Here is a 13,364-nt window from a genome sequence, read left to right as displayed (position 1 = left end):
GCACATTTGCAGATTCTCCAGCTTAACCACAACTTCAAATTCCCCATGTCATTCAATTTCAGCAAACCTAGCTCTTTCTATCCATTAAACTAACAATTTCTAGCAATTGATCAATTCCTGGAAGTTCAGCTATGTGGAGATATTTCTCATTTCTGATATTTGGAAGAACTTCCATTTCCATGAAATTCACTCCTTGTAGCATGTGCTCCTGCCCCGAATGTACAAATTTCTCGATTTTTATCAGTTTCTCTAAATCTGCTTAATTCTTACTGTCCATTTGCATTAATCTCTCGATCTCTCCTCAAACCACATTTCCATCAAATCCTCATTCATCTCAACATGAAATTCCTCAAGTTCTCTCATTATCAGCAAACTTTGTACTCTGCATGTGTCAAATTCTTAATTTGCAGCAGTATGTCATATTCAGCACATTTCCTGAATCTCTGCGTTCAACACAACTTCACTTACTCCATATCCATCAAATTCTGCAACGCTTGCTCTCCGTGCCTCGTGAAATGTCACTTTCAAGCAATTGATCCACTTCCTGCATTTTCTCAATCTGCAAATACTTCTCAATATTTGCATGCTTATCCATTTGCATGAAATTTGCTGCATGTAGCTTTTGCACCTTCTCTGAATGTACAAGTTTCTCCATTTCCATCAGTCTCACTATCTCCACTAATTTCCATTGCCTATCGACATAAATGTCTCTATTTCTAATACTCTCTTGATTTCCAGCTGTTCGTCATTGACCTGAAGCTACAAATTCTCAATGTCCCCTTATCAACAAAAGTACTCTTTTTCAATTGTATTCTCAGTTCCCAGCAATTTCTTATACATTCCCATCATTGACTGCAACTTCAATTTCTCAAAATCATTCAATTTCAGCAAACCTAGCTTTCTGTGTCTATCAAACTGTCAATTTTTGGCAATTGATCAAATTCCGGCATTATCGCTAGCTGCAGATACTTCTCATTTCCAATATTTGGAAGAACTCTCATTCCCATGAAATTGACTCCTTGTAGCATCTGCTCTTTCAAAGAATGTACATATGTCTTAATTTCCATCAATTTCTCTAACACTACTAATTTCTACTGTCCTTTTACTCTAATCTCTCTATTTCTAATAATATCCACATTTCCGCTTTCATCTCAAACTAAAATTCCTTAAATTCTCTCTTTATCAGCAAAGATAGATCTCTGCATCTATCAGATAGTGAATTTTCAGCAGCATGTTGTATTCAGCACATTTCCAGTTTCTCCGCATTCAATGCAACTTCAATTTCGCCATATCCTCCGAATTCGGCAACGCTGGCTCTCTGTGCTTCGGGAAATGTCAATATCAAACAATTGGTCAACGTCTTAAATTTTCGCTACCAGCATGTATTTCCGAATGCATATATTTGCACAATCACCCATTTTTCCGAAATTCGCTCTTAGCAACATTTGCTCGTTCACAGACAGCACAAGTTTCTCCTTTGTCATCAAATTCTCCATCTCCAATAATTTCTACTGCCCACCTGCATTAATGCCTCTAATGTTAACAGTCTACACATTTTGAAATGTTCATTGTTCGAATAAGCCTTCAAACACTTCATTTGAATATTTGTCAAGACATCGGTTCCTCTATATCCATCAAGTACTCAGATTCTTGCAAATAATCGAATTCTGCATGTTTCCAGCTTCTCAGCATTAACCACACCTTCAATTTCTCCATAACGTTGAATATAAGCAAACGCTGGCTAGTATCAAGCAAAATATCAATTTCTACTCATTGATCAGATTGTAGGATTTTCTCTATTTACACATTTTTCTCATTCCCCATGTTTGTATAATCTCCCATTTGAAGGAAATTCGCTGCTAATAGCCGTTTCTCATTCTCTGATTGTACAAGATTCGCCATATCCATCAATGGCACAATCTCCATTAATTTCTACAGCCCATCGACATAAATGTCTATTTCTAAACTTTCCTTATTTCCAACTATTCGTCGTAGCTCTGAACCTACAATTTCTCGATTTCCCCATTATCAGCAAAACTAGTCCTCCCTATCGATCAAATTCTCAATTCCAAACAATTTCTGAGAAAGAGCACATTTGCAGATCCTCCAGCTTAACCACAACTTCAAATTCCCCATGTCATTCAATTTCAGCAAACCTAGCTCTTTCTATCCATTAAACTAACAATTTCTAGCAATTGATCAATTCCTGGAAGTTCAGCTATGTGGAGATATTTCTCATTTCTGATATTTGGAAGAACTTCCATTTCCATGAAATTCACTCCTTGTAGCATGTGCTCCTGCCCCGAATGTACAAATTTCTCGATTTTTATCAGTTTCTCTAAATCTGCTTAATTCTTACTGTCCATTTGCATTAATCTCTCGATCTCTCCTCAAACCACATTTCCATCAAATCCTCATTCATCTCAACATGAAATTCCTCAAGTTCTCTCATTATCAGCAAACTTTGTACTCTGCATGTGTCAAATTCTTAATTTGCAGCAGTATGTCATATTCAGCACATTTCCTGAATCTCTGCATTCAACACAACTTCAATTACTCCATATCCATCAAAATCTGCAACGCTTGCTCTCCGTGCCTCGTGAAATGTCACTTTCAAGCAATTGATCAACTTCCTGCATTTTCGCAATCTGCAAATACTTCTCAATATTTGCATGATCTTCCATTTGCATGAAATTTGCTGCATGTAGCTTTTGCGCCTTCTCTGAATGTACAAGTTTCTCCATTTCCATCAATCTCACTATCTCCACTAATTTCCATTGCCTATCGACATAAATGTCTCTATTTCTAATACTCTCTTGATTTCCAGCTGTTCGTCATTGACCTGAAGCTACAAATTCTGAATGTCCCCTTATCAGCAAAAGTACTCTTTTTCAAATGTATTCTCAGTTCCCAGCAATTTCTTATACATTCCCATCATTGACTGCAACTTCAATTTCTCAAAATCATTCAATTTCAGCAAACCTAGCTTTCTTTGTCTATCAAACTGTCAATTTTTGGCAATTGATCAAATTCCGGCATTATCGCTAGCTGCAGATACTTCTCATTTCCAATATTTGGAAGAACTCTCGTTCCCATGAAATTGACTCCGTGTAGCATCTGCTCTTTCAAAGAATGTACATATGTCTTCATTTCCATCAATTTCTCTAACACTACTAATTTCTACTGTCCTTTTCCTCTAATCTCTCTATTTCTAATAATATCCACATTTCCGCTTTCATCTCAAACTAATATTCCTCAAATTCTCTCTTTATCAGCAAAGATAGATCTCTGCATCTATCAAATAGTGAATTTTCAGCAGCATGTTATATTCAGCACATTTCCAGTTTCTCCGCATTCAATGTAACTTCAATTTCGCCATATCCTCCAAATTCAGCAACGCTGGCTCTCTGTGCTTCGGGAAATGTCAATATGCAACAATTGGTCAACGCCTTAAATTTTCCCACCAGCATGTATTTCCAAATCCATATATTTGCACAATCACCCACTTTCCCGAAACTCGCTCTTAGCAACATTTGCTCGTTCACAGACAGCACAAGTTTCTCCTTTGTCATCAATTTATCCATCTCCAATAATTTCTACTGTCCACCTGCATTAATGCCTCTAATGTTAACAGTCTACACATTTTGAAATGTTCATTGTTCGAATAAGCCTTCAATCACTTCATTTGAATATTTGTCAAGCCATCGGTTCCTCTATATCCATCAAGTCCTCAGTTTCTTGCAATTAATCGAATTCTGCATAATTCCAACTTCTCAGCATTAACCACACCTTCAATTTCTCCATAACGTTGAATATAAGCAAACGCTGGCTAGTATCAAGCAAAATATCAATTTCAACTCATTGATCAGATTGTAGGATTTTCTCTATTTGCAGATTTTTCTCATTCCCCATGTTTGTATAATCTCCCATTTGAAGGAAATTCGCTGCTAATAGCTGTTTCTCATTCTCTGACTGTACAAGATTCTCCATTTCCATCAATGGCACAATCTCCATTAATTTCTACAGCCCATCGACATAAATGTCTATTTCTAAACTTTCCTTATTTCCAACTATTCGTCGTAGCTCTGAACCTTCAATTTCTCGATTTCCCCATTATCAGCAAAACTAGTCCTCCCTATCGATCAAATTCTCAATTCCAAACAATTTCTGAGAAAGAGCACATTTACAGATTCTCCAGCTTAAGAACAACTTCAAATTCCCCATGTCGTTCAATTTCAGCAAACCTAGCTCTTTCTATCCATTAAACTAACAATTTCTAGCAATTGATCAATTCCTGGCAGTTCAGCTATGTGGAGATATTTCTCATTTCTGATATTTGGAAGAACTTCCATTTCCATGAAATTCGCTGCTTGTAGCATCTGCTCCTACCCCGAATGTACAAATTTCTCGATTTCTATCAGTTTCTCTATCTCTGCTTATTTCTTACTGTCCATTTGCATTAATCTCTCGATCTCTCCTCAAACCACATTTCCATCAACTGCTCATTCATCTCAACATGAAATTCCTCAAGTTCTCTGATTATCAGCAAACTTTGTACTCTGCATGTGTCAAATTCTTAATTTGCAGCAGTATGTCATATTCAGCACATTTCCTCAATCTCTGCATTCAACACAACTTCACTTACTCCATATCCATCAAATTCTGCAATGCTTGCTCTCCGTGCCTCGTGAAACTTCACTTGCAAGCATTTGATCAACTTCCTGCATTATCTCAATCTGCAAATACGTCTCAATATTTGCATGATCTTCCATTTGCATGAAATTTGCTGCATGAAGCTTTTGTGCCTTCTCTGAATGTACAAGTTTCTCCATTTTCATCAATCTCACTATCTCCACTAATTTCCATTGCCTATCGACATAAATGTCTCTATTTCTAATATTCTCTTGATTTCCAGCTGTTCGTCATTGACCTGAAGCTACAAATTCTCAATGTCCCCTTATCAGCAAAAGTACTCTTTTTCAATTGTATTCTCAGTTCCCAGCAATTTCTTATACATTCCCATCATTGACTGCAACTTCAATTTCTCAAAATCATTCAATTTCAGCAAACCTAGCTTTCTGTGTCTATCAAACTGTCAATTTTTGGCAATTGATCAAATTCCGGCATTATCGCTAGCTGCAGATACTTCTCATTTCCAATATTTGGAAGAACGCTCGTTCCCATGAAATTGACTCCTTGTAGCATCTGATCTTTCAAAGAATGTATATATGTCTTCATTTCCATCAATTTCTCTAACACTACTAATATCTACTGTCCTTTTCCTCTATCTCTCTATTTCTAATAATATCCACATTTCCGCTTTCATCTCAAACTAAAATTCCTCAAATTCTCTCTTTATCAGCAAAGATAGATCTCTGCATCTATCAAGTAGTGAATTTTTAGCAGCATGTTATATTCAGCACATTTCCAGTTTCTCCGCATTCAATGCAACTTCAATTTCGCCATATCCTCCAAATTCAGCAACGCTGGCTCTCTGTGCTTCGGGAAATGTCAATATCAAACAATTGGTCAACGTCTTAAATTTTCACTACCAACATGTATTTCCGATTCCTTATATTTGCACAATCACCCATTTTCCCGAAATTCGCTCTTAGCAACATTTGCTCGTTCACAGACAGCACAAGTTTTTCCTTTGTCATCAATTTCTCCATCTCCAATAATTTCTACTGTCCACCTCATTAATGCCTCTAATGTTAACAGTCTACACATTTTGAAATGTTCATTGTTCGAATAAGCCTTCAATCACTTCATTTGAATATTTGTCAAGACATCGGTTCCTCTATATCCATCAAGTACTCAGATTATTGCAATTAATCAAATCCTGCAAATTTCCAGCTACTCAGCATTAACCACACCTTCAATTTCTCCATAACGTTGAATATAAGCAAACGCTGGTTAGTATCAAGCAAAATATCAATATCTACTCATTGATCAGATTGTAGGATTTTCTATATTTGCAGATTTTTCTCATTCCCCATGTTTGTATAATCTCCCATTTGAATGAAATTCACTGCTAATAGCTGTTTCTCATTCTCTGATTGTACAAGATTCTCCATTTCCATCAATGGCACAATCTCCATCAATTTCTAAAGGCCATCGACATAAATGTCTATTTCTAAACTTTCCTTATTTCCAACTATTCGTCATAGATCTGAACCTACAATTTCTCAATTTCGCCTTTATCAGCAAAACTAGTCCTCCTTATCGATCAAATTCTCAATTCCAAACAATTTCTCAGAAAGAACACATTTGCAGATTCTCCAGCTTAACCACAACTTCAAATTCCCCATATCATTCAATTTCAGCAAACCTAGATCTTTCTATCCATTAAACTAACAATTTCTAGCAATTGATCAATTCCTGGCAGTTCAGCTAAGTGGAGATAGTTCTCATTTCTGATATTTGGAAGAACTTCCATTTCCATGAAATTCGCTGCTTGTAGCATCTGCTCCTACCCCGAATGTACAAATTTCTCGATTTCTATCAGTTTCTCTATCTCTGCTTATTTCTTACTGTCCATTTGCATTAATCTCTCGATCTCTCCTCAAACCACATTTCCATCAACTGCTCATTCATCTCAACATGAAATTCCTCAAGTTCTCTGATTATCAGCAAACTTTGTACTCTGCATGTGTCAAATTCTTAATTTGCAGCAGTATGTCATATTCAGCACATTTCCTCAATCTCTGCATTCAGCACAACTTCACTTACTCCATATCCATCAAATTCTGCAATGCTTGCTCTCCGTGCCTCGTGAAACGTCACTTTCAAGCATTTGATCAACTTCCTGCATTTTCTCAATCTGCAAATACTTCTCAATATTTGCATGATCTTCCATTTGCATGAAATTTGCTGCATGTAGCTTTTGCGCCTTCTCTGAATGTACAAGTTTCTCCATTTCCATCAATCTCACTATCTCCACTAATTTCCACTGCCTATCGTCATAAATCTCTTTATTTCTAAAACTCTCCTCATTTCCAGCTGTTCGTCATTGACCTGATCCTACAATTCCTCAATTTCCGCTTATCAGCAAAAGTAATTTTCTTTTTCTATCGAATTCTCAATTCCCAGCCTTTTCTGGTACATTCTCATCATTAACTGCAACTTCAACTTTTCAAAATCATTCAATTTCAGGAAACATAGCTCCTTATACCTATCAAACTGTCAATATTTGGCAGTTGATCAAATTCCAGCATTATCGCTATCTGCAGATACTTCTTTCCAATATTTGGAGAAACTCTCACTTCCATGAAATTCACTGCTTTGACTCTTTTCCGAATGCACTAATTTCTCAATTTCCATCAGTTTCCCTAAAACTACATTTTTCTACTGTCCTTTTGCACTAATCTCTTTATTTCTAGTTGTAGCCACATTTTCTGCTTCATCTCAAACTGAAATTCCTCAAGTTCTCTGTTTATCAGCAAAGATAGAACTCTGCATCTATCATTACTGAATTTTTAGCAGCATGTCATATTCAGCACATTTCCAGCTTCTCTACATTCAACAAACTTGAATTTCGCCATATCCTCCAAATTTTGCAATGCTGGATCTCTGTGCTACCCAAACAATTGGGCTTCGCTGGAACAATGCACCAAGCTAAGGACAGACATGTGGGCAAGAGAGCAGGGTGGAGTGTTAAAATGGCAAGCGACAGGGAGGTTTGGGTCATTCTTGTGGACAGACTGCAGGTGTTCTGCAAAGCGGTCACCCAGTTTACCTTTGGTCTCTCCAATGTAGAGGAGACCACATTGGGAGCAACGAATACAGTAGACTAAGTTGGGGGAAATGCAAGTGAAATGCTTCTTCATTTGAAAGGAATGTTTGGGCCCTTGGACAGTGAGGAGAGAGGAAGTGAAGGGGCAGGTGTTACATCTTTTGCGTGGGCATGGAGTGGTGCCATAGGTGGGGGTTGAGGAGTAGGGGGTGATGGAGGAGTGGACCAGGGTGCCCCGGAGGGAATGATCCCTACGGAATGCCGACAGGGGGGGTGAAGGGAAGATGTGTTTGGTGGTGGCATCATGCTGTAGTTGGCAGAAATGCCGGAGGATGATCCTTTTAATGCGGAGGCTCGTGGTGTGAAAAGTGAGGACAAGGGGGACTCTATCATGTTTCTGGGAGGGAGGAGATGGCGTGAGTACGGATGTGCGGGTGATGGGCCGGACACGGTTGAGGGCCCTGTCAACGACCATGGGTGGAAAACCTCGGTTAAGGAAGAACAAGGAAATGTCAGAGGAAATGATTTTGAAGGTAGCATCATCGGAACAGATGCGACGGAGGCGAAGGAACTGAGAGAATGGGATGGAGTCCTTGCAGGAAGCGGGGTGTGAGGAGCTGTAGTGAAGGTAGCTGTGGGAGTCAGTAGGCTTGTAATGGATATTAGTGGACAGTCTATCACCAGAGATTGAGACAGAAAGGTCAAGGAAGGGAAGGGAAGTGTCAGAGATGGACCACATGAAAATGATGGAGGGGTGGAGATTGGAAGCAAAAGTAACATATTTTTCGAAGACCCGATGAGAGCATGAAGCAGCACCGAAGTAATCATCGATGTACCAGAGAAAGAGTTGTGGAAGAGGGCCAGAGTAGGACTGGAACAAGGAATGTTCCACAAACCCCATAACGAGACAGGCATAGCTGGGGCCCATGCAGGTACCCATAGCCAGACCTTTGATTTGGAGGAAGTGAGAGGAATTGAAGGAGAAATTGTTCAGTGTGAGAACAAGTTCAGCCAGAGGGAGGAGAGCAGTGGTGGATGGGGATTGTTCGGGCCTCTGTTGGGGGAAGAAGCTAAGGGCCCTCCGACCATCCTGGTGGGGGATGGAGGTGTAGAGGGATTGGACGTCCATGGTGAAGAGGAAATGGTTGGGGCCAAGGAACTGGAAATTGTTGATGTGACATAAGGTGTCAGAGGAATCATGGATGTAGGTGCAAAGGGACTGGACAAGCGGAGAGAGAATGGAGTCAAGATAATGAGAAATGCATTCTGTGGGGCAGGAGCAAGCTGACATGATCGGTCTGCCAGCACAGTTCTGTTTGTGGATTTTGGGTAGGAGGTAGAAGCAGGCCGTCCGACGTTGAGTGACTATAAGTTTGAAAATGTGGGAGGAAGAGCCCCAGAGGAGATGAGGTCAGTGACTGTGGAAACAATGGCTTGATGTTCAGTGGTGGGGTCATGGTCCAGGGAGAGGTAGGAGGAAGTGTCTGCCAGTTCACGCTCAGCCTCCGCGAGGTAAAGGTCAGTGCACCAGACAACTACAGCATCACCCTTGAAGACAATGTCAGGGATGGACCTGAGAGAATGGAGTGCAGTAAGTTCAGAGAGAGAGAGATTAGAATGGTTGAGAGGAGCAGAGAAAGTGAGACGACTAATGTCGTGCCGACAGTTCTCAATGAAAAGATCAAGAGAAGGTAAGAATCCAGAGGGAAGGGTCCAGGTGGAGGGAGAATATTGGAGGTGGGTGAAAGGATCCATTGAACAGAGAGAGGACTCCTGCCCAAAGAATTGAGCCCAGAGACGAAGACAGCGGAAGAAGAGTTCAGCAGCGTGCCAAGCCCGAAATTCATTGAGGTGAGGGTATAGGGCTATGAAACTACGTCCTTTGCTGAGCACTAAACGTTCAGCATCGGAGAGGGGAAGCTCAGGGGTATAGTGAATACACGGCTGGGGCTGGGATTGGAAGAATGGGTGGGGACGGAGGGAAAGGCAGGGGTGGAGGGTCCTAGGTGGGTGTTGGTGTCAATGAGTTGTTGGAGCTTGCGTTCCTTAGCACTTGAGAGAAAGAGAAAATGTTTCTTGTTGAGGCGTCGGATGAGACAAAGAATAAAATGAAACTGGGGACACGTGCAGCTTTGAAAAAGGGTCCGGCGGTGCTGCTGGAGGGAGATGTCGAATGTGTTCATATGGTGGCGCATGGCACTGAGTGTAGACCTCAGAATGTGACGGGAACAGCAGTCCGAGAAACGTTTTATGTCCCGTAGATACCTGTTATCCTTGGTGGGTTCCAAACATGAGGGGTGGAATTTCAGTTGAAATCCACGTGGGGTATGCCGGAGACAGAGACAGTCCCTGAGAAAGGAGATATGGCTGTGAAAGCGGGTTTTAGTAAACACCTTGTCAAACGCCAGGAGAGAAATGGAAAGCAATGAATGTGAGCAAGGCAAAAAAGAGATATGGAAATCTTGTCGCAGAGACGAACAAAACTTCTTCAAGGAAGGCATTTCTTGAATAGCAGTGGCAGTCAATTAAACACAGAGATAAAAACAAAAAACTGTGGATGCTGGAAATCCAAAACAAAAACAGAATTACCTGGAAAAATTCAGCAGGTCTGGCTGCATTGGTGGAGAAGAAAAGAGTTGACATTTCGAGTTCTCATGACCCTTCAACAAAACTAGGTGAATCCAAGGAAGGGGTGAAATATAACCTTGTTTAAGGTGTGTGTGTGTGTGTGTGTGTGTGTGTGTGTGTGTGGGGGGGGTGGGGGGTACGGGTGGAGGGAGAGAAGTGGAGGGGGAGTAGTGGTTGTAGGGACAAGCAAGCAGTAATAGAAGATCATCAAAAGATGTCACAGACAACAGAACAAAAGAACACATAGGTGCAAAGTTGGCGATATATATCTAAACGAATGTGCTAATTAAGAATGGATGGTTGGGGAATTAAGGTATAGCTCTAGTGGGGGTGGGGGGAGCAAAAAGATTTAAAAATATTTAACAATAATGGAAATGGGTGGGAAAAGAAAAATCTATATAATTTATTGGAAAAAACAAAAAGGGGGAAGAAACAGAAAGGGGGTGGGGATGGAGGAGGGAGTTCAGGACCTAAAGCTGTTGAATTTAATATTCAGACTGGAATGCTGTAAAGTGCCTGGTTGGAAGATGAGGTGTTGTTCCTCCAGTTTGTGTTGGGATTCACTGGAACAATGCAGCAAGCCAAGGACGGACATGTGGGCAAGAGAGCAGGGTGGAGTGTTAAAATGGCAAGTGACAGGAAGGTTTGGGTCATTCTTGCGGACAGACTGCAGGTGTTCTGCAAAGCGGTCGCCCAGTTTACATTTGGTCTCTCTAACGTAGAGGAGACCACATTGGGAGCAACGGACGCAGTAGACTAAGTTGGGGGAAATGCAAGTGAAATGCTGGTTCATTTGAGAGGAGTGTTTGGGCCCTTGGACGGTGAGGAGAGAGGAGGTGAAGGGGCAGGTGTTGCAGGTGTTGCATCATTTGCGAGGGCATGGGGTGGTGCCATAGGTGGGGGTTGAGGAGTAGGGGGTGATGGAGGAGTGGACCAGGGTGTCCCAGAGGGAACAATCCCTACGGAATGCCGACAGGGGGGTGAAGGCAAGATGTGTTTGGTGGTGGCATCAGGGTAGAGTTGGTGGAAATGGCAGAGGATGATTCTTTTAATGCGGAGGCTGGTGGGGTGAAAATGAGGACAAGGGATACCCTATCATGTTTCTGGGAGGGAGGTGAAGGCTTGAGGGTGGATGCTTGGGAAATGGGCCGGACACGGTTGAGGGCCCTGTCAACAACCATGGGTGGAAAACCTCAGTTAAGGAAGAAGGAGGACATGTCAGAGGAAATGTTTTTGAAGGTAGCATCGCCGGAACAGATGCGACGGAGGTGAAGGAACTGAGAGAATGGGATGGAGTCCTTACAGGACGCGGGGTGTGAGGAGCTGTAGTCAAGGTAGCTTGTAATGGATATTGGTGGACAGTCTATCACCAGAGATTGAGACAGAAAGGTCAAGGAAGGGAAGGGAAGTGTCAGAGATGGACCACGTGAAAATGATGGAGGGGTGGAGATTGGAAGCAAAAGTAATACATTTTTTCAAGTCCCCATGAGAGCATGAAGCAGCACCGAAGTAATCATCGATGTACCGGAGAAAGAGTTGTGGAAGGGGGCCGGAGTAGGACTGCAACAAGGAATGTTCCACATACCCCATAAAGAGACAGGCATTGCTGGGGACCATGCGGGTACCCATAGCCACACCGTTTATTTGGAGGAAGTGAGCAGAGTTGAAGGAGAAATTGTTCAGTGTGAGAACAAGTTCAACCAGAAGTAGTGGTGGATGGGGATTGTTCGGGCCTCTGTTCGAGGAAGAAGCTAAGGACCCTCAGACCATCCTGGTGGGGGATGCAGGTGTAGAGGGATTGGACGTCCATGGTGAAGAGGAAGCAGTTGGGGCCAAGGAACTGGAAATTATTGATGTGACGTAAGGTGTCAGAGGAATCATGGATGTAGGTGCAAAGGGACTGGACAAGTGGAGAGAGAACGGAGTCAAGATAATGAGAAATGCATTCTGTGGGCAGGAGCAAGCTGACATGATCGGTCTACCGGGACAGTTCTGTTTGTGGATTTTGGGTAGGAGGTAGAAGCGGGCTGTCCGAGGTTGGGCGACTATCAGGTTGGAAGCTGTGGGAGGAAGATCCCCAGAGGAGATGAGGTCAGTGACAGTCCTGGAAACAATGGCTTGATGTTCAGTGGTGGGGTCATGGTCCAGGAGAGGTAGGAGGAAGTGTCTGCCAGTTGACGCTCAGCCTCCACGAGGTAGAGGTCAGTGCGCCAGACAACAACAGCACCACCCTTGTCAGCGGGTTTGAAGACAATGTCAGGGTTGGACCTGAGAGAATGGAGTGCAGTAAGTTCAGAGAGAGAGAGATTAGATTGGTTGAGATGAGCAGAGAAAGCGAGACGACTAATGTCGCGTCGACAGTTCTCAATGAAAAGATCAAGAGAAGGTAAGAATCCAGAGGGAAGGGTCCAGGTGGAGGGAGAATATTGGAGGTGGGTGAAAGGATCCATTGAATGGGGAGAGGACTCCTGCCCAAAGAAATGAGCCTGGAGATGAAGACGGCAGAAGAAGAGTTCAGCATTGTGCCGAGCCCGAAATTCATTGAGGTGAGGTCATAGGGGTATGAAACTACATCCTTTGCTGAGCATTGAACGTTTAGCTTCGGAGAGGGGAAGGTCAGGGGTATAGTGAATACACGGCTGGGGCTGGGATTGGAAGATGGGGTGGGGACGGAGGGACAGGCAGGGGTGGAGGGTCCTAGATGGGTGTTGGTGTCAATGAGTTGTTGGAGCTTGCGTTCCTTAGCACTTGAAAGAAAGAGAAAAAGTTTCTTGTTGAGGCGTCGGATGAGACGAAGAATAAAATGAAACTGGGGACACGCGCAGCTTTGAAAAAGGGTGCGGCAGTGCTGCTGGAGGGAGAGGTCCAGTGTGTTCATATGGCGGCACATGGCATTGAGTGTGCATCTCAGAATGTGATGGGAACAGCAGTCCGAGAAAGGTTTTATGTCCCGGAATTACCTGTAATCCTGGGTGGGTTCGAAACATGAGGGGTGGAATTT

Source organism: Carcharodon carcharias, chromosome 8, assembly GCF_017639515.1.
Source record: "Carcharodon carcharias isolate sCarCar2 chromosome 8, sCarCar2.pri, whole genome shotgun sequence".
In the NCBI taxonomy this organism is placed as follows: domain Eukaryota; kingdom Metazoa; phylum Chordata; class Chondrichthyes; order Lamniformes; family Lamnidae; genus Carcharodon; species Carcharodon carcharias.
This window is presented reverse-complemented; position numbering follows the sequence as displayed.